Source organism: Onychostruthus taczanowskii, unplaced genomic scaffold, assembly GCF_017590055.1.
Source record: "Onychostruthus taczanowskii isolate IOZ18803 unplaced genomic scaffold, ASM1759005v1 scaffold100, whole genome shotgun sequence".
In the NCBI taxonomy this organism is placed as follows: domain Eukaryota; kingdom Metazoa; phylum Chordata; class Aves; order Passeriformes; family Passeridae; genus Onychostruthus; species Onychostruthus taczanowskii.
The window spans coordinates 2,104,287-2,128,953 of NW_024496527.1; positions in this window are offsets into that span (position 1 = coordinate 2,104,287).

The following is a 24,667-nucleotide window of genomic DNA, read 5'->3' on the forward strand; positions in this document are numbered from 1 at the left end:
CCCTGCCCCTCATTCCCAACACAAAGGAAGAGCAAAACCCTTTTAGGACGTTTAGGGGAATTGCCATTCCTGAGCCTACACATCTCCTTTGATCGCCACCATCATTTTTAAAGCAGGGCAGCGTGCAGAGCTGGGGCTGCAGATCAGGTTTTCTGCTTTTGCTGGCCTTTGTCCCCTGCTTTTGTTACTGAAGGAAATCCTAAAGGTGCCCAGAGGGGCTGCACGTGTTCCTGTGAGGTGTTCTGTTGGGTTTTCTGTGGGGCAGCTTTCTCCTGCCCTGCATTCCCAGAGGAGCAGCTTTCTCCTGCCCTGCATTCCCTTGGGAGCAGCTTTCTCCTGCCCTGCATTCCCACAGGAGCAGCTTTCTCCTGCAGATATATATATATATATATATATATATATATAAAAATAGATAGATTATATATATAATATATTTTTGTATATATAGAGACATTTACTTTAATAGTATTAAAATAGTATTGCATTTGTATTTTCAATTTCCCTAATAAAGAACTGTTTTTCCTGCTCCCATATCTTTGCCTGAGAGCCCCTTAATTTCAAAATTACAACAATTCAGAGGGAGGGGGTTTGCATTTTCCACTTCAGGGGAGGCTCCTGCCTCCCTCAGCAGACACCTGGCTTTTCAAGCCCAGTTCTGCAGCTCAGCATTTCCCGTTTTTGCAGCAGCAGCACTTTCCTGGCTGGGAGAGGCTCCCTGGGAGCTGTTCCCACAGACAGACCTTGGCTCCCAGTTTGCTCTCTCCCAGCTCCAAGGAATCTCATTTGGGTGAAGCAGGTTCTGCCAACCCTATGATTTTCCTTGTCAAAACAATGTGTGCAAGCGTGGGATTTTGACATTAGGACTTCCAGGCTAAATTTTGATTGGGTAAATTTAAAAATACTGTCATTTATCAAGCACTCCTTCTCAGCTGTGAAGGCAGTGAGAAATAATGATTGATATGGGGTTGGGAACTTCTCCTTCAATCTTCTCTGGCCTGTCATTAAAAAAATATTGCAGCTCAGTCCATGGCCTGTGCATTTGTCTTCCATGAAATTTTGCAAGGTCAAAGGATTGTCAACAGAACATCAATATCCACAATGTATTATCCTGTATCTTGAGAACAAGTTCAGAAATAACAAGTTTGCTGCCAGCCTGGTAATACCAACTCACATCAGTCATTTATCAGGAGCTGGAATTGATAAAGAAGAAAATCTCTTTGCCGGGGCTGTTGTTCTCTTGGTTTTTTTCAGGTTGCTTTGTCGTGTTTTGGGGCTTTCAGCAATTCCTGCCTCAGTACAGCTGCTGCCAGTGGGAGGCTTGGAAATGCCAAGTTTTAATTTATAAATATGGCCAGTTTTGCTTTAGGATGCACCAGGGAGTGTTTTATGGGGTCATTAATTTCTGTCTCCAGTGTGATGTGTTGGTGTATTCATTCCCTGGAGACCCTTTATTCCCTTTATTCCCAGCCCCATGGAACAGCCCTGGAGAGTCTGATGCCAATTAAAACGTGGCCCTTTGTACCTAAATTAATCTGGGTAATTCTCTTCCAGCAGCAGTTGCCTGGAGAGCCCTCCACGTGCAGAAGAATTTGTGCACAGACTGCCAACCCCTCCTGAAGGGGCTATGGGGACTCACCTCTGGGTTTGGGTGATTTTGGAAAATCTTGGAAAAAACTTGAAGAAATTTTGGGGTGAAGGAACCTTAAACCCCATCCAGTGCCATGGCAGGGACACCTCCCACTGTCCCAGGCTGCTCCAGCCCCAGCGTCCAACCTGGCCTTGGACACTGCCAGGGATCCAGGGGAAAAGGCAGCAGGGAAGGAATTTCTTCCCAATATCTGAATTAACCTCTCAACTTTTTAAACTTCCAGTTGAAAACCATCCCCCCTTGCTTGTATCAGGATTTGCCTGCTGATTCCAGCAGTGTTCATCACCAAAACAAACAAATAATTTGTTTTTCTCTCCCACCACCCCCAACCAGCATTGTTGGTTTGTGTTAGCTTAGGGCAAGCATTGTCTTCTCATGGTGCAAGTGTGGCAGGCAAAGGCACTAAAGCCTGCTCTGGAATAAAACTGGCAACTCTGATTCTACCAGTGGCAGTAAAATGGGATGGATAATATGTGTAAATCGGTGGGTTTGGGAAGGGAGTTCCACAAGTGATTTAAAAGGCAATTTCAACCCCTTAATTTCAGTTTTAAGAGATCTGTCCTTGAAATAATTCTGGTGGGATTGATCAAACACCTGTAACAGGTTTTTTTCTGTTTTTAAGGGGGGGGATTCCCACAGGACACTGAAGGTGCTTTTCACATCTCCAGGCTGGCTGTGCTGCTGGTGGCCCTCAGCTGGTCCCTGTGTCCCTCCTGGCTGCAGTGCTGGGTTCCAGCTGCAATGGGAGGTTCGGGCTGAGCAGCAGCTTGGGCATTTCCATCCCTGTTGGAACCCTTGTTAGTGATAATTCCAGACTTTCTGTGCTGCCAGGCTCTGACCCCCAGGAGAACACTGCAGTGACCTGAGGCCATGGAGAAGGCCTCAAAATGGAATGACAGAACTGAAATTATAGGTGTGGAGTTTGGATAGAAGTATGTGATATCACACGGAAACTTAGAGTTTAAGGGTTTAGAATATAGTAATGTGTATAAAACAAGATAAAACTTTTAATGCAGAGACTAGTCCTTCTTCATGGATTTAGTATTATATAATTAGATTTAAAAATCCACATTATGTGCCACAAGTAGTTATTAAGTTAAAAGTAAAAATAATTTAAGCGTCATTTCTTAATTAGACAGTTTATCCTTAAAAAAAAACCTTGCAGAAAAAGAGATAAAGCTCCATTTTTAGTTTTTAGAGTGAAGTGCTGTAGAGCTCAGTTTGTGAGAGGATGATATAGATAAGGATTAATAAGACATCTGAATCCAAACAAAAAAATAGCACCTCACACATTTAATCCCAACCTTAACAAAAAACCCAAAGAATCCATTACATCCCTGAGCTCTGGGGAATATCAGTGATGAGGGATGGGGAAGACTTTGAGATGGTCAAAGGATCCAATTTTACTGTGGAGTACAGCTGCTTATATACTTATTCTAGGAAGACAAGTGATGTTTTACTACAACCATTGGGTTAAAGATCACATAAACAAACATTTCAAACATCTCTTGCTTGCAGAAGTCTGCTGTAACTTTCTTTTTTCCAGTAAACCCCTCTGATTGAATCTTCTTGCACCCTTGATTTAACCCTCAAAGTTCTGTTTGTCCTTGCCAAGGCATTTTGTTCATCCAATCCCTTATGCTGACCAGTCCCAAGCACTCTCTGTTTTGTGTGCCCCGGAGCAGCAGCAGCAGGGTGGGCAGCTCTGGCTCCCAGATCCTGCCATTCCCTTCCCCTCCCTTCCTGAAATGTGAGAGCAGCAGGTATCTTTTCATTTCTAGCACGGCCCTGCTCCGTGCAGCCCCACACTCCTGCAGTCCATTTTCTCCCTGTCTGCTCTGATCTCTGATTGTTTGACCCTAATGAGCAGAGACTGCTCTGGGTGTGTGGAAGGGGGGGGTTCTGGGCCTGTGGTGCTCCAACCAGGAATGAATTTCCCTGTTCCTGTCAACAGCCTTTTTTCTGCTCTTATCTAAAGCTGTCTTGATCAGCGTGCTCCTGCAAGGACCCTACAGAACCATCAGATCCCTGACCTGACAGCTCTGCCCAGCCACCAGCAGATCTGCTGGTGCTGGGGGTGGAAATATTGAAGCCATGGAATCCTGGAGTGCTTTGGGTTGAAAGAGAAATGAAAGCCCATCCATGCTACACCTGCCATGGGCAGGGCCCAGGTTGCTCCAAGCCCTTCCAGCCAGCCTGGCACCAGGGAGGTTTTCCTTGAGGCATCCCAGCCTGAGCTCTCCCACTCCTGCCCTGGGAACTGTTCCCCTTAAAGAGGAGCTTCTGGCATCTCCTGCTTCTTTGTGTCTGGGTTATTTGGGTGTTATTTAGTGGAATCAGCACTTCCAAATCCCTGGGGAGATGGGCACTGGTGATCTTTGTTGGGCTGGAGTCAACTGCTCCTCCCTGGCTGGAGCCAGAGGCTGCAGGTCCCTGCACCTCTGCCCTGAGTGGAAACAGCACAATTGTCCAGTGCCAGCTGTTTATTGCAGGTGATGGAGGAGCTGTTGGCTTTACTGCTGAACTCTGTGGAAACAGTGCCCAGGGTGTGAGCAATGGGACACAGAGCTCCTGCTGGGCCAGCACAGCTCAGACTGGGCTCTGGGGTCTGGGGTCCAGCTTTGCTGGAGCTGGGACGAGAGCAGCAGGAGCTGCCTTCCCTCTCAGCTGCTGCCTGTCCTGAAGCCACATCAATTTCCTGACTTGCAGGCTCCTTGCACCAGCCCAGGCTCTGCAGGAGGAGATCTGCATCCCCTGCCTCAGCCCAGCCTCCCCGAGGTGCCAGCGCCTCTGCTCCTGGCAGCAGAGTGTGAGACAGCCCCACGGGGCACCGGGCTCTGCCTGGGGGCTGGGGTGTTCCTGCTGCATGAGTGCAGCTCTGGGGTGTTCCTGCTGCATGAGTGCAGCTCTGGGGTGTTCCTGCTGCAGCCATGCAGCTCTGGGGTGTTCCTGCTGCATGGGTGCAGCTCTGGGGTGTTCCTGCTGCATGGGTGCAGCTCTGGGGTGTTCCTGCTGCACCCATGCAGCTCTGGGGTGTTCCTGCTGCATGGGTGCAGCTCTGGGGTGTTCCTGCTGCACCCATGCAGCTCTGGGGTGTTCCTGCTGCAGCCATGCAGCTCTGGGGTGTTCCTGCTGCACCCATGCAGCTCTGGACTACCCATCCCCCATGGGTGCAGCTCTGGGGTGTTCCTGCTGCATGGGTGCATCTCTGGGGTGCTTCTGCTGCATGGGTGCAGCTCTGGAGTGTCCATCCTACATTGCTGCAGCTCTGGGATGTTCCTGTTGCACGGGTGCAGCTCTGGAGTGTCCATCCTGCATTGCTGCAGCCCTGGGGTGTTCTCCTCCTACACGGGTGCAGCTCTGGGGCAGGAAGGGTGAGGAGCAGCCATGCACAGCGTGTCACTGCAGCCCTCACACTGCTGGGAGCTCTCAGTGCTGCTGGGGGCACTGGGCTGGGCAGCGGGGCAGGGCTGGGGGTGTGGATGCCATGGGCAGGGCTGGGGGTGTGGGTGCTGTGGGCAGGGCTGGGGGGTGTGGGTGCCATGGGCACTGTGTGGGGTGGGTGTGGGTACCGTGGGCTGTTGTATTTGCAGGGTGTCCCATGGCAGGGAGGAATGATGGATCTGACTCCATGTTCTCAGAAGCTAATTTATTATTTTATGATACAATATTATATTAAAGAATACTAAACTAAACTATACTAAAGGATACAGAAAGGATACAGACAGAAGGGGAAAAGATAACAATGAAAACTCGTGACTCTCTCCAGAGTCTGACACAGCTTGGCCCTGGTTGGCCAAAGAGTGAAAACAATTCACACAAACCAATGAAACAATCACCTGTGGGTAAACAATCTCCAACCACATTCCACAGCAGCACAACACAGGAGAAGCAAATGAGATAATATTGTTTTCCTTTTCCTCTGAGGCTTCTCAGCTTCCCAGGAGAGAAATCCTGGGCAAAGGGATTTTTCAGAGAGTGTGAATGTGACAATGGGCAGGGTGTGGGGTAGGATGGGCAGGGTGCGTGTAGGGTGCCATGGGCAGTGTGTGCAGTGCCAGGGGCAGGGTGGGGGGTGTGTGGGGTGCCATGGGCAGGGTGGGGGGTGTGTGTGGGGTGCCAGGGGCAGGGTGTGGGGTGTGTGGGGTGCCACGGGCGCTGCTGTGCCCCCTGAGGCTCGCAGAGAGCACAGGAGATGCTGCTTTGGGCTGTGCTGGGGATGCTGGGCTCCCTGACCTGGGCCATGGGAAGGTGCTGAGGGGGCTCTGTCGGGTCATTGCTGCAGGCACTGCGGTTTGGGATGCAGTGAGACTGCAGCAGTCCGTGGGCTGGAGCTGGCAGTGGTGCTGGAGCAGATCAGCTGCTCTGGGGAGCACCAGGCAGGACTGGGAAAGGCCCTGGGGCTGCTCAGAGGAGCTCAGCCGACTTGGAGAGTCTGGAGCAGGGAAATTGATGCCGCCCAGGCTGTAATTAAAGGTGCTTAAGGCCCATTAGCTTGTAAAAAATTAGAGCTTGTAAAAATGCTTTTTAATCCAGTTTAATAAATGGGAATCCTGGTTTAATTGCTTTATAAAAATGACGTGTGGGCTGTTTTCCATAGGTGGGATTGACATGTGATCTGAGCCAGGGCCAGCCAGACTGCAGGCTGCTCCTGCGTGTGTCTGTCAGGTCTGGGGGCTGTGACACAGAGCCAGTCTCTCGCTGTCACCAGGGGCAAACGCTGCCTCAGGACCTGCTGCGACAGTGGAGCCCTGGCTGTTAGTGGTGATCTCCTCTCCTGGAAACAGATTTCAGGCTGCAGGATTGTACTGAACTGGGGAAGCTCTGAATTCACAGAATCACACAATGACCAGACTGCAAGAGACCTCCAAGTTCATCGAGTCCAGCCCAGCCCCAAGAGCTCACCCCAGCCCTGGCCCCCAGTGCCACATCCAGGCTTGGTTAAACACACCAGGGATGGTGACTGCACCACCTCCCCGGGCAGCCATTCCAGAACTTTATCACCTTTCTGGGAAAACCTTTTCCTGCTATCCAACCTGAATTTCCCCTGGCACAGCTGCAGGCTGTGTGCTCTGGTTGTGTCAGTCCCTGCAGACAGAGCCCAGCCCAGCTGAGCACAGGCACCTTTCAGAGCTGTGCAGAGTGAGGAGGGCACCCCTGAGCCTCCTTTGCTCCAGGGGAGCACCCCCAGCTGTTCCTCACAGGGTTTGTGTTCCAAACACTGCTGGATGTGGGGCTGAGGGCCTCTCCCAGCTCTGCCAGGACAGCCCAGTGACGAGAAGCTGCTCCTGCCCCTGTCCTGGAGAGGTGGCAATGACAGGAGCTTAAGGTCCCTCCCAACCCAAACCTCTCTGAGCTTTGAATGTCCCTTCCCTGTGGGCAGCTCAGCCAGGTGACTCCCAGCTCTACCAGGTGAGTTCCCAGCTCTGCCAGGTGAGTTCCCAGCTCAGCCAGGTGACTCCCAGCTCTGCCAGGTGAGCTCCTGGCTCAGCCAGGTGATTCCCAGCTCTACCAGGTGACTCCCAGCTCTGCCAGGTGAGCTCCTGGCTCTCCCAGGTGAGCTCCCAGCTCTGCCAGGTGAGCTCCTCGCTCAGCCAGGTGACTCCCAGCTCTCCCATGTGAGCTCCCAGCTCTGCCAGGTGAGTTCCCAACTCTGCCAGGTGACTCCCAGCTCTTCCAGGTGAGTTCCCAACTCTGCCAGGTGACTCCCAGCTCTCCCAGGTGATCTCCTGGCTCTCCCAGGTGACTCCCAGCTCTCCCAGGTGACTCCCAGCTCTTCCAGGTGAGTTCCCAGCTCTGTCCCAAGGCTGCACAGGGGCTGGGGAAGGGAAACAAGTGCTGTTTGTGCACAGATGGGGCTCTCCCAGCTGCCCTGCCATTGCACACAGCAACCAAACCCTCTCATTCTCCTCACTGGGTTTCCCAGAGCTGCTGAGCTGGCAATAAGGAATGTTGGTGGAAATTCTGGCTCTCCCAGGTGAGCTCCCAGCTCTGCCAGGTGAGCTCCTCGCTCAGCCAGGTGACTCCCAGCTCTCCCAGGTGATCTCCTGGCTCTCCCAGGTGACTCCCAGCTCTCCCAGGTGACTCCCAACTCTCCCAGGTGAGTTCCCAGCTCTGTCCCAATGCTGCACAGGGGCTGGGGAAGGGAAACAAGTGCTGTTTGTGCACAGATGGGGCTCTCCCAGCTGCCCTGCCATTGCACACAGCAACCAAACCCTCTCATTCTCCTCACTGGGTTTCCCAGAGCTGCTGAGCTGGCACTAAGGAATGCTGGTGGAAATTCCTGTTCTGTGCACCAGTTTTTGCCAGGGTGTGGAGTGACAGGACAAGGGGACATGGCCTTCAGTGGAGGGCAGGGATGGATGGGAGGTTGGGAACTGGGAATTGCTGGCTGGGCTGGAATTGCCAGAGCAGCTGTGGCTGCCCCTGGATCCCTGGCAGTGCCCAAGGCCAGGCTGGACACTGGGACACCCTGGGACAGTGGGAGGTGTCCCTGCCATGGCAGGGTGGCACTGGGTGGGATTTAAAGTCCCTTCCCACCCAAACCATTCTGGGATCTGATGGTTCTAACCCCAAATGTGGGGGTGGGTTGTGTGTAGCCCAGATGGCTCAGCACATTCCCATGAGATTGTCCCAGCCCAGGGTGGGGCCTTGGTGACAAACCCACCTCGGGGTGTCCTGGCCCCTTTCTGAGGAGAGCTGCTCCTGGAACAAGTCAGCCAAGAGGGACATCCCCACATCTGTCCAGCTGCTTTTGAGGCCTGGGACTGTCTGGGGGGTCACAAGGAGGAAATGTCTCTGTTAGGAGCAGTGGGAGATGGGAGCTGAGCTGCAGGGACTCGCTGGAATGAATTCAGTTCAGCTCAGGAACTCGGCGTGGTTATGGGATCAGGCCAGGAGCTGCTGGGGTGCTCTTTGCACCTGCACCTCTCTGGGCAGGCCTGAAGTTGCTGTGATGCTTCCCCTGTTTTTTTGGGGTTTTTTGTTAAAATTTCCAGATCCCCAGAACCTGGGATGGGAGGGGAGACCTCTCCCAGCCCCTCAGAGCTCTGGGGCCTGATGATCTCAGTCAGAACTTTGTAATCCTTGCTCCAATTCACCCCGGGTTGGATCAAACTACAGCTCACTTGTCACGGGACTCTTGGAACCATCTCCAGTTTTATGTAGAGGAAAAAATGAAGTTTATAAAACCGAAGGAGAAACATGAAGATCATGAGGGTAAACGATCAAGTGACTGTGAATAACAATTGTTATTTCTGCTCTCTTTCACTTCCTTGCCAAGGTGTGGCTGTGGCATTACTGCTCCTGTCTCTGGGGAATTCTCCCTTCAGGCTTTCCAGCAGTCAATGCAGAACCTCCAGCCTGCACTCCTCATCCTGCAGGCTGGGCCTCGTGGCAGCTCCCACTGGCTTTGCTCTGAGCCTCTGTCAGTGTACAGCTGGAAAATCCCCTTTTCCCTGGCTCTGCCTTAGCTGGGTGCATCCATTCTGCATGGAAACCTGCCCACGTTAGCTCCTCTGGAGCAGTTGTTTTCCCTTTCCCGTGGATATTAGGACAGAGTCATTCTATCATTCTTAAACTTGATCTCTTTTAATCCTTCTGCTTCTTGGGCTTATCTGCCTCGTGGTGTTTAACCTGCTCTGTGGTTAGAGGGGCAGAGCAGTGAATGTTAGAGACAGCAACAACAACATGTCAGACACAGCTTTAGTGCTGTAACTTAAGCTTTAAAAAAGAAAACCCAACACAAAAAAATCCCCAATCAACAGCTCTGGGGGCTGTGGTTTGTGCTTGCGTTCAGCTCAGTCTGCACCTTCAGCACGCCCAGATTCATGGCTGGAATCAAAAGCATCTGGATTTTACAGATTTCTGCCCTTTATTGTTCCCACTGACTCCAACAGCCTCACCAAGGCATGATAATATGGGAAGCTTCTCTTCCTCCACACAGAACTGGCTCCGAGTGTGAGAAGAGAATCTGGGCTAGTGGGAATGGCATGGGCTTTAGGGTCCCTTCCAACCCAAACTGTTCCATCATTCTAAAACCCTCTTACTGAGGCCAGTGCAACACCTCGGGTGGTCTGTATGGAGAGATGAAAAATCCCAAACAAAAACCTGTCAGCAGAGATGAGAGGGAAGAAATCAGATTTGTTGCACAGGTGTTACAGCCAATTCTCTTTTCTGTGTGAGTCCTGTGAAAAATGCGTATTTTATGGTTGGCTTTTCGCAAATATTAAAATGAATATTACATGTGTTATGTTAGAAGGTTATGCTGTGTTAATTTTCTTAAGCAGTGTGTTAAATATAGTTTTAGGTTATAAAATAATGTTAAAATAGAAACTATGCTATGTAGGAGACTTGTTTTCTAAAGATGGGACTCGCACTGAGATAGCAGCCACAGGACACCTCAGTCTTTCAGAGAAAAAGAATTTATTCCTCCCTTATCAGAAGAAATGAACTTCTTCCCACCTTGTCTAGCCATGAAGACACGGTCAGGATTCAAAGAAGTTGACACTGACCAGACAGAAACCTCTGTTTCAATGGAATTTATGCATCATGTGTGAGGTGTATGACTATGCAACAGGCTGTTGTTTTAAAGAGTTAATCCTCTGTTAATGTGTGTCCTTTTTTGGGCTTATTTTGCCCAGAAAGAGTACCTGGACCATCTGTAACTCTTTATTTTTATTGTCTCATATTGTCCTAATCTCAATTGTTCAAATTTTATATTCAAATACTTTTATTTTATACTCAAATTATATTGCTATTTTTATAACCATTTTATTATGACTAAACTATTAAATTTTTAAAAACAAATGATTGGCGTTTTTCACAGTCCCAAGCTCTTTTGGGGCACTCTGAGCTGTGGTGCAGTCTCCAGGAGCAGCAGCATTCCTCAGGGCTCTGCAGGCTGGCTGGGCACTGGCACTAAAGCTGGCACCGTGCCCTCGTGGATCCAGCTCCCTCTTGGTGCCAGGGTCCAATCTGGAGCTTCAGGAGAGCTCCCATTAAAATAACAATTAAAGGGATTGCTGAAGGAAACCCCATCCCGGGAAGTGTTCCAGGACAGGCTGGATGGGGCTTGAGCAGCCTGGGACAGTGCAAGGTGTCCCTGCCAGGGCAGGGGGGGAGTGGGATGGATTTTAAGGTCCCTTTCATCCTAAACCATTCTGGGATTAATTAATGGCAGTGCTAAGAATGCATACTAAATACCTGGTGTCATGAAATGAGGGACTTCTGGGGGCTCAGCCTCTGCCAGTCTGCACTCCTGGGGATGTTCTCCGTGGCCAGGCATGGGAAGAGGTGCAATTCAGTTTGACCATGGAATCTGGGCTTGAAGCTTCTGCTGTGAATTGCGTTTGACCATGGAATTTGGGCTTGGAGCCTCTGCTGTGAATTCAGTTTGACCATGGAATCTGGGCTTGAAGCTTCTGCTGTGAATTGCGTTTGACCATGGAATTTGGGCTTGGAGCCCCTGCTCCATGGTGAGAGGTCTGTCCCTCTCACCACGGGCACCTGCAGTGGGCAAAGCTCAGCTGCACCTCTCCAAGCTTCTGCTGTGAATTGCGTTTGACCATGGAATTTGGCCATGGAGCTCCTGCTCCATGGTGAGAGGTCTGTTGTCCCTCTCACCACGGGCACCTGCAGAGGACAAAGCTCAGCTGCACCTCTCCATCTCTGCAGTGGCAAAGCCCAGCTGCACCTCTCCATCTCTCACCCTGCAGTGCACAAAGCTCAGCTGCACCTCTCCATCTCTGCAGAGGACAAAGCCCAGCTGCACCTCTCCCCCTCTCACTCTGCAGTGGGCAAAGCTCAGCTGCACCTCTCCATCTCTGCAGAGGACAAAGCTCAGCTGCACCTCTCCATCTCTGCAGAGGACAAAGCCCAGCTGCACCTCTCCATCTCTGCAGTGGCAAAGCCCAGCTGCACCTCTCCATCTCTCACCCTGCAGTGCACAAAGCTCAGCTGCACCTCTCCATCTCTGCAGAGGACAAAGCTCAGCTGCACCTCTCCATCTCTGCCGAGGACAAAACCCAGCTGCACCTCTCCCCCTCCCACCCTCGTGTCTCCAGGGAAGGCTCCTGCCTGCAGGCACTGCCTGGCTGCCCTTGTGCTGCACAGCTCTGCACGGAGCCTTTGCACCCAAAACCTCCTGTGATCCCCCTTGCCCTTGATGACCCTCCAGGTCCTTTCCAGCCCAATGGCTCCTGTGGGTCTGGGCTGTGTCCCAAGGTGGGAGAGGTGACAAGTGCTGGGCTCCTTCCACCTCTCCTGAGGAGCACCTGGGATTGTGTGGGATCATGTCGGAGTCCTGGATGCTGAGAATTTCAGACTTTCTGTGCTGACAGGCTCTGACTCCCTACGCTACATTTGACCTGAAGCTGTAGAAAACACTCCCAAAATTAATTAATAACACTAAGACTACGAGTGTGTAATTTAATTAGAAGTATATAACATCACAAAGTAGAAAATTTAAAGTTTTAAAATATAACAATATATGTAAAACAAAATAAAAGTTTTAAAACAGTAGCTAGTTTTTCTTCTTCACCTTCTTCATAAATTTGAGTAGTGTTTTATAATTACCTAGAAAAGTTCTCATTCTGGACTTCGAGTAATTAATTATTACATTTAAAATAAAAATAATTTAAGTGTCATTTCTTAAATAAATAGTTTAACCGTAAAACCTTATATAAAGAAAAGAATGAATAATTTTGTAACTTATTAGTAAAATATGAGTGATTAATTATTAAATTAAAAATAAAAATAGTTTGTATCATTTCTTAAATAAATCATTTAACCGTAAAACCTTATATAAAGAAAAGAATGAATAATTTTGTAACTTATTAGTAAAATAGTATAAAACCCACAACTTGTAATATAAATAAAAATAATAAACATCTAAAAACCGAAACACAAAATACCATCTCAAGTACCTTCAATTCCAACCTTCACAAAAATAAAACAAACAAAAAAAAAAACTGGGGAAGAGGTGACAAGTGCTGGGCTCCTTCCACCTCTCCTGAGGAGCACTTGGGATTGTGTGGGATCATGTCGGAGTGCTGGATGCTGAGAATTTCAGACTTTCTGTGCTGACAGGCTCTGACTCCCTACGCTACATTTGACCTGAAGCTGTAGAAAACACTCCCACAATTAATTAACAACACTAACACTACCAGTGTGTAATTTAATTAGACGTATATAACATCACAAAGTAGAAAATTTAAAGTTTTAAAATATAAAAATATATGTAAAGCAAAATAAAAGTTTTAAAACAGCAACTAGGTTTTCTTCTTCACCTTCTTCATAAATTTGAGTAGTGTTTTATAATTACCTAGAAAAGTTCTCATTCTGGACTTCGAGTAATTAATTATTACATTTAAAATAAAAATAATTTAAGTGTCATTTCTTAAATAAATAGTTTAACCGTAAAACCTTATATAAAGAAAAGAATGAATAATTTTGTAACTTATTAGTAAAATAGTATAAAACCCACAACTTGTAATATAAATAAAAATAATAAACATCTAAAAACCGAAACACAAAATACCATCTCAAGTACCTTCAATTCCAACCTTCACAAAAATAAAACAAACAAAAAAAAAAACACCCAAAAAACCCAACAACAAAAAAATTTAAAAAAAAACCAAAAAACCAAAAAAACCCCAAACCAAACCAAAAAACAAAACAAAACAAAACAAAAAAAACAAAACCAAAACCACAAAAACTCCCAAAAACCCAACACAGAGTGGAGCAGAGCCTGGGGGGCTCTGGCCCAGTCCCTGGCCAGGGACCCCTGGAATGTGCTGGGCAGGAGGACCCCGGGCTGCCCCTGGCTTTGTGGGAAGGGACTCAAAGTGCTGTTTAATGAAGAAATTAATGTTATTTTGTGCTTGCTGGCCCATCTGAAAGAGCACCTCGGTATCTCAGGGCGTGCTCCAGAGGGAGGGGTGTGTGGATCTCTGAGCACATCGGGTATTAAATTGTTTTTCTCGGGCCAGTTCTTACAAGCCCTCAAAAGACACTTAATACACTCAAGGATAGCTCAGCTATTGCTTTTTGGGCATAAAATAAGCAGGATGGCTTCTGCTGCGGTGTTAGAAACAAAAAAGGTTTAATAAAAGGCAAAATAACAAACAGAAAAACTCGGGCCAGGTACAGAGGTCTGCTCCTCTACTTCACAAAAGCCCCTCTTCTCTTTTGTTCTGTTCTTTTCTACTTGATTGATCAGGCGGGACTTTTTGGCTTCTATCCAATTAGGTGTTCTCTGGTGTTTGGTGAAGTCCCTGAGGTCCTGTGAGGTGGCTTTTCACCTAATCGCTGAGAGAAGCTTCTGGGCTTCTTTCCTTTTTTGGGGGACAAAGGCTAGTTTTGCCACTCTGTCATTAGGGGGCACATTCCTACAATCGGGAAAAGGAGAAGTGCGAGGTGCTGGGTGAGCCAGGAGCAGAGCTGGCTCTGGGGCAGTTTGCTGTGTCCCTCTGGGTCAGGGTCTCAGCAGCCCCCCTGAGCCCCTGCTGCTGCACTGAGCACCCCAGAGCAGGAGCAAAATTAAAACCCGGGCTTTGGCAGCAAATTTCCGAGCTTCAGAATGCTGTGTGCTTTGAAATCCTCCCCAAAACCCCCCAAAGCCTCCAATAGCCATTTGATGTGGTATCTCCCGCTTGGAAAGAGCCACTTAGAGATATTTATCCAGTGGCTTGTTAAAGCAGCTATAAATAATCCATCAGTGCTGCAGGGGTGGCTGGTAATGTTCCTTTATTTACGGGAGGTGTGCTTTGTGTGGGAGCAGGGAGTTTTCCTTAACTCCATCACTCCCAAAGTACTCGTGTGTGGACTGCAATATCTGACAGATAATGTAGGCTAGAACGCAGATCAAGATATAAATTAGCAAAAGTGTGTCCTGAGGCTGCTCTGATAGTACACGCAATGCTTTCCCCCTTAATTATCTTGTCATGATAATTTCCTTTAATTATCTTGCCGTAATAAATTCAGCAGGTGAATTAATGTGGAATAGTCACGGAGCAGCACGTGATTCTGACAGCTCTGGATTTGCTGTCAAGGTTTTTGCTGACAAACCCGAATCCCTGTGCTCCCTCAAAGAGCTGTTTGATGTTAATAGTGCCCTATTTTCTCACATCCCGTATTTCTCCGTGACAAAGCTGAAGGCAGAGCAGAGGGAATTGTGCAGTGAGTGGCAGAGCTGTGATTTGGGCTGTGGGAAATCAAACCTGGTGGTTTTAAATGGGCCAGAGAAGTTCTGCCAACCTTTGCTGTTTGCTATTTGATTTAGAGGATGTGGGAGTTTTGGAGGCTTTTTTTTTTGTGGATTAAAAAAAAAAAAAAAAAAAAAAGAAAAACACAGGGAACCACTTTTCTTCTGTGTAGAGATTTCAGATCCACAGGGAACAACTCAAGCTGAAGGGACCGAGGGGTCCACGGCCCTGGTGGTGCCACTGCAGGACCTCAGGGAGGGCTTTTCTTGGTGGTGTTTGCAGGGAGAGGCTGGGAGGGCATGGACATGGCTTTTCCAGGAAGGACAGACATGGCTTTTCCAGGAGGGACAGACATGGCTTTTCCAGAAGAGACATGGTGAGCAGCACTGTGGGTGCAGCCACAGACAGAGCTGGGCTCAACCCTCCTGGGCTCAACCCAGGCAAGACCAAGGCACTGGGGAGTGCCCCTAATTCCATGGGACAGAGGGGAACGGCCCTGGGATAAAGGGGAATGTCACCTTGGCAAGGCCAGGGCACTGGGGAGTGCCCCTAATGGGACAGAGGGGAACGGCCCTGGGATAAAGGGGAATGTCACCTGTCCCCAGGATCAAGGGGAATGTCCCTGTCACTGGTTCAAGGGGAATGTCACCTGTCCCCAGGATCAAGGGGAATGTCCCTATTCCCAGTTCAAAGGGACTGTCTCTGTCCCCAGATCTCGTTAGCCAGGCTCTGGGCAGCCTCGTTAGCAGTGCTGCAGAGCTGGGCCATCCATCAGGGCTGTCCCTGGCAGCCACAGGAGCCCGGGAAGCTGTTAAATACAGGCAGCTGCAGCAGGCTGGGATCAGTGACTGCAGTGGCTCTCCTCCCAGTTCAAGGGGACTGTCCCTTCCCCAGATCTCGTTAGCCAGGCTCTGGGCAGCCTCGTTAGCAGTGCTGCAGAGCTGGGCCATCCATCAGGGCTGTCCCTGGCAGCCACAGGAGCCCGGGAAGCTGTTAAATACAGGCAGCTGCAGCAGGCTGGGATCAGTGACTGCAGTGGCTCTCCCAAACCAGCTCCAGCCTGGCCTGGGGACAGCCACCAGCCAGTGCCCAGGGTGCTCCTGGCACTGTGAGCACACAGGGACAGCCACCAGCCACCGCTGCTGTCCAGGGTGCTGCTGGCACTGTGAGCCTGGCCTGGGGACAGCCACCAGCCACCGCTGCTGTCCAGGGTGCTGCTGGCACTGTGGGCACACAGGAGGAGCTCCCAGCTCCTCTTCCCTGCAGGTTTTGCCTTTTCCTGCTCTGGAAGTCCTCCAAGCTGCAAGGCTGCCTCCTGATCCCCTCTCCAAAGCTGACACAGCTTGGATGGGTTACTTTGGAGCTCTGGAGAAGGAGAACAGCCTCTTTAAAGAGGTGCCATTGATGGCAACACAGACCTGGAGCCTCAGCGAGAGAGAGGAAGCCAATGGAATGGAGAGCAGCAAGGAAAATTTGGATTTCTTGGTTTTGAGGTGTGGGAGAACACAGAGGAAAGATTAGGAGCAAGGCAGGGGCACAACAGACTTCACTGTTTCTCATTTGAAATTGCATTTTCCCATTTTCTGGGATTATGGCAGCTGCTCAGCAGGTGCTGTTTCTAAAACCAGGCTTAGAAAGGAAAGTGCAGCTCTGTACACCACTGAGGGGCTGCACACAGAATGTCACCGTGGGTGACACCAGAGCGGCAGAGGCAGAGCAGGCAGCTGGCACTGAAACAAGGAGTGGGGAAGCAGCCTCCACAACAACTGAAAGAATGCACCTTCCCCTTCCAGGCAGTGTTGGAGAAGTGCTGCACACTCAGGGAAAGCAGAATTGTGCTCCTGTGGTCATTTGCTTTACAAATTCCATCCTGTTTCCTTTGTTCCCAACCCTTTGATTCCTGTGGTCAATCCAGTGGGAGCTCAGAGCCACTGGTGCCATTTGCTCCAGGGGTTGGGATACCTGCAGGGGTGACAGGAATGTTTTCAGCGGCAGGATTCCTTGTGCAGGGATTTCTCAGTGTTCTGGCTTTCCTGTAACTCCTGCAGGCTGTGAAGGAGCACCAAAGGCAAACACTGCTCTTTCCTGGATTAGGAAATACTTGTGGCTCTCTCCAGTTTGGTTCTTGTCCTGTCTACAGACAATCCCTGGCAGTGCCCAGGGCCAGGCTGGAGCAGCCTGGCACAGTGGGAGGTGTCCCTGCCATGGCAGGGGTGGCACTGGGTGGGATTTAGGGTCCTTCCAACCCAAACCTTTCTGTGATTCTCATTTTTCTCTGTGTCTGACCCCAAGCATCCTTGTGTGGAATAAAGGGTGTGAGCTGCCCTTGATTCCAAATGTCAGAATCTCCTTTTCCCTGCCCCGGTGTCCTCAGCCATGGAGCAGGAGCAGTGTGAGCACTGGCAGTGCCAGCTGGGGGCTCCAGGTGTTCCGGGCACACCTGCACCAGGGATGGCAGTGAGCCCAGCAGGAGATGAGCCAGGCCAGCGAGCTCCAGGAGTGTCACAGACACACATTACAATCCTGGCTGTTCCCAGACACTGCAGGGGCTCTCTGTGTGTGCTGGGCAGTCCCTTTGCTATCCAGACCCAGCTGTTGTTGCTGGTGCTGATGAAGCTCAGGGCAGGAGCTGAGAGCAGTGTGCTTGTGTTCCAGTGCTGCTGCCATGGGATAACAGCCCGTGCACACAGCAGGAGCACAGCTGCACACATCTGGCAGCCAGCAGCACTCCCCCTCTGCAGGCAGGGTGGGCCAGGGCCCAGAGCTGCAGGGGATGAGCAGGGGCTGAGAGCACAGCCCGGCAATGTGCACGCTCTGCAAAGGTGGCACCGAGGAGGAGCCGGGCTGAGCAGCTCTCGGAGCCTGGAACTGCTCTGGGAAAAGTTTCCTGTGCAGAAGGCTCTGTGGGTGTGCAGCAGGCTGATGGAATTGCAAGGGATTGAAGGGGTGTCCCCGAGGAGAACAGGGTGCTCCTGCCTGAGTGCCAAGGTGCACCCGACCATTTTTAACCCTTTGCTTTATTTCTGTTTTCTACTCTCTTTTTATTAAACTTTTAAAATTTTACCATTAAAGTGAAGCTCGTTTCTCACAAGGAGGGTTCGGACGCTGCCCCCAGGGGTGCCCATGGTGGGGTTGTTGGGGGTCTGGGCAGCGCCCATCCTGCACTGGATGATCCCTGGGGGTCCCTCCCAGCTCAGGAGACTCCATGGTGCCATGGAATGCTGATTCTCTTCAATGCATGCTCTGTGTTTCACTCTTGTTCTCTAATGGCTAAAGAGCAAACCATTCCGAAGATTTTAGTGTTGTAAGGAATAAAAAAACTCTGCTCAGAGTCCGGCACTGTTAGTAATAAACTCCTGACACCTCGGTGCTGTTCTCTCTTCCTGCTAATGGAAATTCCTTAATTCTTTGCATTAGCCTCACTCCCATGGGATCCAGGCGCATCAAGCTCCTGTTCTTCACCTCCTGGATGTGGGAGAACGTTTGTGGTGTGGTTTTCTTCTTACTTCATTTTAAATAAACGAAACCCCTCATTGACAGTGGTTCCTAAGCAACAAAGTACAGGGGGGAAAGGCAAACAGGCACCAGGTGATTTGTGTTTCCTTGCTGGAGCTTTGAAACGATGCTAACCCGTGCCTCTGGAGCCGCTGACAAGGGAGGATGTTGGTAGTTCCTCTTTGCAACCTGCAGCTCCTCAGCCTTTGATTTTAAACTTTTTGCCTTCCCTGGCCCTTCCCGAGCTGGGCAGGAGCTGGAGTTTGGCTGGCTTAGCCTGGAGCACTGAGCAGTGGGTCAGTGGGAGTTACTGGGAATGAGGCTGGAGCAGGGAGAGTTCCTGAGCAGTGTCAGAGCCCTGGAGGGGACAGTGCCACTGTCCCCGGGTCACACAGCCCAGCACTGGCCCCAGCTGCATCTCCTCACTTCCCAGTTATGCAGGTTCAGCACTTGGATTTTACTCTCTCTTTATTTATTTTTAATTTTTTTCCAGTGTTGAATATTCACATTTTCATTTTCAGGGCTTTCATGGTTCCAGACAAAGCAGCTTTGCCCAGAAGTGTCACACTGCATTAGATTTTCTTCCTCTTTTTCTGTTTTTTTAATGTTGTTTTTCCCCCTGCTCTTCCCTCTGCAGTCTCTCTTTGCCATCAGGAGCTGGGATGGTGCCTGGAAGGATTCTTTGCATTAAAGCAGTGCTGTCCTGTCAGGGAGAGCTCTTTGTTTCCACCAGCCTGTCAGGCTGCTCTGAAATCTTTTATACCCTTATTCCAGTTCTGTTTCTGCCTGGCAAATACTTCCTGAGCAGTGGAGCTGTGGTACTGAGCATGAATCTGATTTCTGGGTGTCAGTTTTTGTTATTTTGTTTTCCTGTGGATGTTTTGCAGCTCATAAAGGGGTGAGGAGAAGCACCAGGTGCTTCCCACAGGTCTGTCTTCCAGCCCTTGCTCATTTTGTCACAGATTTGGCTCTAAATTGTTCCATGCCCAGAAGTATCAGTAGACAAAATGCGGCTTCTTTTTTCTTTTTTCTTTTCTTTTTTTTTTTTTTTTTTTTTTTTTTTTTTTTTTTTTTTTTTTTTTTTTTTTTTTTTTTTTTGCCTTATGGAGAATTTAATTACTAATTACCCCAGTTCTGCTCTGGCTGCTTTATGGTGTGGGACCTCATTGCCCAATAAAGCACCGGCTGTGAGGTTTTTCCTGAGCACAGAGTGCTCCAGCGAGGAGCTGCTCCTGTGCTCGTTTGGGTTTTACCAACGCAGAGGAAAACACCTGAACAGGCTGGAAACAAATTCCTCATTTTCTCCTCATTTCAGCCCTTGCAGACACAACAGAGGAACAGAATTCCAGACTGGTCTGGGTTGGAAAGGACTTTAAATCCCACCCAGTGCCACCCCTGCCATGGCAGGGAAACCTCCCACTGTGCCAGGCTGCTCCAGCCTCAGTGTCCAACCAATGGGATGGTTGGTATGGGGTTTAAGGTCCCTCCCAGCCCCAGCCTGCCGTGGTTCCCGTGCCTGGGGATGCTGAGGGGCAGCCCAGGCCAGGCTGGCTCTGCTGTCCGTGCCCAGCCTGCAGCAGCAGCAGTTGCCCTGCAGTGCCCGGGCTGGGGGCTCTGAGCTCCCCGGGGCCTGCCTGGGTGTGCAGGGCTGGAAGGACACACAGAGGGACAGAGGGACAGCCGGGCTCTGTGGCTCTGTCTCTGAGCCTGTCCCTGTCCCTGGGATGCAGCTCCAGCTCCCTGCAGGTGCAGGGTCTGAGCCTGCTCCCCCTGCAGCCCCTCAGCTCTGCAGCCCCACCAGTGCCTCGTTTCCAGGGGTGCCCTTCCCATGAGTCTTTCCCCTTCCAGGGATTGTTTTCCACAGCAAAGCTGCTTTCAGCAAAGGCTGCACCTTCCCAAACTTTGCCTTTCACTTCAGAGCCAACAGCACCACAACCTCCTCACTGCTGCAAACAGTCGGATTTCTGGGAGCAGTTTCTCATTTTTATTGGAGACAAACTTAAAAATATTTTTTTTCTTATTTATTTGCTTACAGGGTGCACATTAAGTAAAATATTTTGCCTCAGATCCAATGTTTATTTTTTATTCCTGGGAATTCTTGTCGCAGGTGGAAAAGTGGTAGAAGGAATATTACTTGATTCCCTTAGAATTATGGAATATTTGGGGTTGGAAAGGACCTTTAAAGGCCATCTGGTCCAACCCCCTTGCCACGGGCAGAGATGGTTTTTATGAGATTCACACTGAATTGTGTTAGTGAGATAAGTTTTCCTTATTTTCTATTCCTGCCATTCTGTTGTCTGCTGCAAATCTGATCAGCGCTGATTTTCTGTTTTCCTCCAAGGCCCTGATTAAATCTCCCAGCAGCCTGGAGCTGCCCATCAATTCCTGCGGGGCCGGGATTGCTCGGCAGGCTCCCAGCCGGAGCCCAATCACCGAGACAGCGTTAATTGTTTAAAGACCGGGCTATTGATTGGGCATTTTTCTACTTTCTTAGTTAAGAAACTGCGTGGTATTGACTGCAATCTCGAGTAGATAATGTCAGCACCGTTTCCCTGTCAGCAGAAGGTGTGACCCCCTTCCATCAGGGAGCTTGGTGCATTATTTGTGCTCAAGGAGCTCCCCCAGCTCACGGGAAGTGGCAGCTGCTCCTTTATTCAGGATCATTATTTAGCTCTATTTTTACCCTTTCCATTACTTGAATCAATTTTTTCTCAAATCAGCAACAAACTACATTTTCCAGACAATCCTTTCCCCATCCTTTTTAAAATACTGATGGATGGTCACTTTTCTCCCCATCTTTCTGATTTTCCCTGCCATTCCATGTTCCCAGTTATTTCCTCCCAGCTCAAAAGCCCTTTATTTCCACAGGGGCTGAAGGTTGAGCAGCTTCCAGTAACGGGGATAAGAAAAGCAGTGACAGCAGTTCACAGCACTGCCATGAGAACCCCTCCTTGCCTTCCCACGCCAAGGAGAAATCCAGAGGAATCCTATTTTTGGGCTGGCTGATAATTGCACTCTTTCTGGCCGCACATTAATGAACAGCGTTTTCAACATCCCTAATGAATTTTTACCAACGAGCCCAAGGGTTTGTGTCTGCTGGCAGAGGTTTTTAGCTATGTCAGAGCTCCTCAGAATTCCTGCATGTATACATACTTTTATATTTTCCTTTCCTGCTTGTGCAGAGTGCAGTGCTGGTGTCTTTGTGCAGAGACTCTTTGGGGCACAAAAGTTCTTTTTAAGCAGCTTCTTGATTATTTTTCCAGGCTTCATCCCAGGCCAGGAGGGACACTGGGGCTGGAGCAGCCTGGGACAGTGGGAGGTGTCCCTGCCATGGCAGGGCTGGCACTGGGTGGGGTTACCAAGCCAACCCAAACCATTTTGGGGTTTTGTGTGACTCGATAACATGGAGCAAAACTCCCTTTTTGTGCCTGACCAAAACCCCCTCAAAGCAACCCCTCCCGAGCCAGAGCAGCCCCCCCAGCCCCAGCTCCCATTCCAGCTCTCCCCTTGGCTGTTCCCTGCTCCCAGCAGGATTCACCTGGCCTGGAGCTCCTCCCCATCCCCACCTGCCAGAGCCTGCTTGTGTCCCTGCCATCACTGCCAGGCCTCTTCCAGTGCCAGGATCCTGGCTCCTGGGTGCCTGAATGTATCCAAGGAGAGAGATTTGCTGCTGGATTTCCTGGGGAGCCTGCTGTCACTGCTGTGCCTGTTTCCTCCTGCCCTGCTTGGTCCGTGTGTGGTGGAGGGAGTCTGGACAGTCCCACATCCCTGAATTCCTGGAGAATTCCCACGTCCCTGAATTAATCCCTGAATTCCTGGGGTGTTCCCACATCCCTGAATTAATCCCTGAATTCCTGCAGAATTCCCACATCCCTGAATTCATCCCTGAATTCCTGCAGAATTCCTGCATCCCTGAATTCCTGGAGAGCTTCCACATCTCTGAATTCCTGGAGAATTCCCACATCCCTGAATTAATCCCTGAATTCCTGGGGTGTTCCCACATCCCTGAATTAATCCCTGAATTCCTGCAGAATTCCCACATCCCTGAATTCATCCCTGAATTCCTGCAGAATTCCCGCATCCCTGAATTCCTGGAGAGCTCCCACATCTCTGAATTCCTGGAGAATTCCCACATCCCTGAATTCCTGGGGAGTTCCCACATCCCTGAATTCCTGGAGAGTTCCCACATCCCTGAATTCTTGTACAGTCCCACATCCCTGAATTTCTGGGGAGTTCCCACATCCCTGAATTCCTGGGGATTTCCCTCACACCTGAATTCTTGGGGAGTTCAAGAATCCCCGCCCATCCCGGCTCTCCCCTGCCCATCCCGGCTCTCCTCTCCCCATCCCAGCTCTCTCCTCTCCTCTCCAGATCCCGGCTCTCCTCTCCCCATCCGGCTCTCTCCCCTGCCCATCCCAGCTCTCCCCTCCCGATCCCGGCTCTCTCCTCTCCCCATCCCGGCTCTCTCCTCTCCCCATCCCGGCTCTCTCCTCTCCCCATCCCGGCTCTCTCCTCTCCCCATCCCGGCTCTCTCCTCTCCCCATCCCGGCTCTCTCCTCTCCCCATCCCGGCTCTCTCCTCTCCCCATCCCGGCTCTCTCCTCTCCCCATCCCGGCTCTCTCCTCTCCCCATCCCGGCTCTCTCCTCTCCCCATCCCGGCTCTCTCCTCTCCCCATCCCGGCTCTCTCCTCTCCCCATCCCGGCTCTCTCCTCTCCCCATCCCGGCTCTCTCCTCTCCCCATCCCGGCTCTCTCCTCTCCCCATCCCGGCTCTCTCCTCTCCCCATCCCGGCTCTCCCCTGCCCATCCTGACTCTCTCCTCTCCCCATCCTGACTCTCCTCTCCCCATCCCGGCTCTCCCCTGCCCATCCTGACTCTCTCCTCTCCCCATCCCAGCTCTCCTCTGCCCATCCCGTCTCTCTCCTCCCCCCATCCCGGGTCTCTCCTCTCCCCATCCCGGCTCTCCTCTCCCGATCTCGGCTCTCCCCTGCCCTCTGCCCCGGGTGCTGCAGGAATCAGGCAGAGCAAGACGTCGATATTCCTTTTTTCCACTCCAGCACTCCTCAGCGGCGTGCGATGAGTGGATGAACATCACAAACCAATTAAGAACAAGAGATCTCATCTGGCTTTTTGCTGACTGGGACGGAGAATTAAAGTCATTTTAGATGCAGGCTGGAGGTTCCAGGTTTCCAGAGCAGGGAGTTCTCGCAGATATTTGGTTTTTCTTTCTGGTCGCACAGGCAGCAGTGCTGGGAGCTGCCTGGCAGACACGGGAGGTGGAACTGGGTGTGGGGACAGCCCAGCCCTGGCCCTGCTTCCCCTGTGCCCTCCTGGGCAGCACGTCCAGGCCACCATGGATGGGACACAGCAGGCTCTTTCACCTCTCTCTGAAGGTTTTCTCCCAAACCTGCCTTTTCAGAGGCTGTTTACCTTATCCCAGCCTAGATTTCCTGAAAAGATCCAGGAGAGGCTGCAGCAAGGCCAGATAATGACACTCGTGGTGACAGAATAATAATGACACTCACCTCAGCCACAGGTGAGGAATAACTTGAATGCCATGAATTCAAAGTTCTTCTCAACCAGACACATACATATTAATTATTAAAATATTATTAAATTATTCTATCATATATAATATAAATAATTATAGATTAAATTAAAATGTAATATATAATTATTAAATAATTATATATGAAGTATATTTAAACCACATTAATATATTACATGTGTTTTTTGGACTAGTTAAACGTTTTCCAAGCATCCAAATTTTTAGTTTGTGCCTTAAACGACAGCTGAAGTTTTGGAATGCAATTCCAAACCCAAGAGCCTGGGAAGAAAGGGTGGACTCTGATCCTGGAGATGGTTCCAAGCTAAAGGATTCTGTGATTCTGCGAGGTTAAATAGTTGTGAGGTTTGTGATCAGCTGTGCTGGTGATTGCCTGGACCTTCTGGCACAGGATCATAGACTGGGACCAAAAAAAATGCTTTTAAAATTAACAAGAAATTAAGTAAAGGAGCCAGCCCCGTTCTCTTTTTAAAGCTGCCTCTGAAGGAGAACGAATGAAATGTTTGTAATTGAGGATGTGCCGGAGCCTCTCCCCGGGTAATTTCTGAGTGTTGTGGTGAACAGCAGAAATTCGTGTTAGTGCTGATGATAATAGACCTGCAGAGCAGTAAATGGATTTCTGTGCTATTTTCCACCTGAAAGGATGACCCTTACAATTCAACGCCCTGAACACCGAGACTGTTATTGGAAAAGAGGGATAAGGAGGTGCTTCTGGCACACAGCAGAAAATAGATGATTTAGGGGAAGCTTTGCA